This window comes from Pezoporus flaviventris, unplaced genomic scaffold (genome assembly GCF_033815535.1).
Source record: "Pezoporus flaviventris isolate CSIRO_AGI_PZ_B2104156 unplaced genomic scaffold, CSIRO_AGI_Pfla_v1 ptg000049l, whole genome shotgun sequence".
NCBI lineage: Eukaryota > Metazoa > Chordata > Aves > Psittaciformes > Psittacidae > Pezoporus > Pezoporus flaviventris.
Window position 1 is genome coordinate 2,417,722 of NW_026892597.1, and position 1,966 is coordinate 2,419,687.

The 1,966-nt window shown below is 51.7% G+C and overlaps 1 pseudogene; it reads left to right on the forward strand.

The window, feature by feature from the left end:
• Positions 1-286: 286 nt before the first annotated feature.
• On the forward strand, positions 287-1,341 carry LOC133277046 (GTPase HRas-like; annotated as a pseudogene).
• Positions 1,342-1,966: the final 625 nt, after the last annotated feature.

Here is a 1,966-nt window from a genome sequence, read left to right on the forward strand (position 1 = left end):
GTATTGCATCTCCAGCTGCAACACAGGTCACGTTATAATCAATAACACTTGTAAAGCAGGAAGGCCAATTTTCAGAAATACAGTCCATCAGAGCACTGTTAAACAGACAGCCACAGCAGTGCCCCGATGTCCCAGCTCTAATCTCGGGGTAGGCAACTCAGCAGCAGCCAAAGACCCCCTTCCACTCCCTCCGAGGTGATGAAGGCATTGAAGTACCGAATGTGCAGGCGTGTGTCCTGGGCGCGTAGCGGCCGCCGGCGGGGAGGGAGCAGGGAGCAGGGGAGGGATGTGGGCCCGGCTGGGGAGCGCCTTGTCTTGTTTGATTTTCCTCCGTTGGCAGAAAACAATAAACACTATCGTTGCTCTGCGCCCCACTCTCCAGGACGCGAATCTCACCTGGCGGGGTGGACGAGCCGGGGCACTTGAGCCAACCCCAGACAAGAGGACCCCAATTTCTCTGCAGGGCCGGTTAGCCATCCAGAGGGTGGGTGCTCCTGGAAGTCCTGAGCTGGTGGTGGGGGGAGCTGGTGGTGATGGGAAGAGTGCTTTGACAATACAGCTCATTCAGAACCATTTCATTCATGACAGAGGATTCCTACAGAATGCAAGTTGTCATTGATGGAGAAACCTGCTTGTTAGACATCTTAGATACTGCAGGGCAAGAGTACAGTGCCATGAGAGACCAGCACATGAGGACGGGGGAAGGATTCCTCTGCGTCTTTGCCATCAACCACACCAAGTCCTTTGAAGATACTCACCAGTACAGGGAGCAGATCAAGAGGGTGAAAGGCTCAGATGACGTTCCCATGGTGCTGGTAGGGAATAAATGTGACCTTCGAGCATGGACAGTGAAAACCTGGAAAGCATAGGACCTGGCCTGGAGTTATGGGATCCCCTACATAGAAACCAGACAGGGCGTTGAAGATGCCTTCTACACCTTGGTGTGGGAGATCCATCAGCACAAGCTGCGCAAGCTGAATCCCCAGATGAGAGTGGCCCTGGCTGCGTGAACTGTAAATGTGCGATATCGTGACTACGCTGACTGGACCGTGTCTTGGAGAGGTTCCCACTGTGCAATGCGCAAGGAAAGAGGTGAAGCGAAGGAAGAAGCAAACAGATTCAGAAGAGGAGTATAGGGGGAGAGGAAGAGGAGGAGGAAGAGGACAGGGGGAGCATGAGCCCCTCCAAGGACTATCTCGCACTTCACCGAAGCCTACAGCAAGTGACTTTTTCTGTTGTTTTTCTTTCCGCATCCCCTCCTCCTTTGGCCTCCTCCCACCCGGGCTACTGTACAAAGCCACAGATCAAATCACAGTAAATTATTATTTGATGGTCTTGACATATTATTATTTTTTTTTAACAAAAAAAAAAAATTATTGGATAAGAAAATTAACTGAGCCAGCTTTAGTGTGCGCTCACAGCCCAGAAAGCAACCGTATCCTGGCCTGCATCAAGAGGAGCGTGACCAGCAGGTCGAAGGAGGTGATCCTGCCCCTCTGCTCTGCTCTTGTGAGACCTCACCTGGAGTATTGTGTGCAGTTCTGGTGTTCTCAACATAAAAAGGACATGGAACTGTTGGAACAAGTCCAGAGGAGGCCACGAGGATGATCAGGGAACTGGAGCACCTCCGGTATGAAGACAGGCTGAGAAAGTTGGGGCTGTTCAGCCTGGAGAAGAGAAGCTGCGTAGAGACCTCATAGCAGCCTTCCAGTATCTGAAGGGGGCCTATAGGGATGCTGGGGAGGGACTCTTCATTAGGGACTGTAGTGATAGGACAAGGGGTAATGAGTTAAAACTTAAACAGGGGAAGTTTAGGTTGGATATAAGGAAGAAATTCTTTCCTGTAAGGGTGGTGAGGCACTGGAATGGGTTGCCCAGGGAGGTTGTGAATGCTCCATCCCTGGCAGTGTTCAAGGCCAGGTTGGCCAGAGCCTTGGGTGAGATGGTTTAGTGTGAGGTGTCCCTG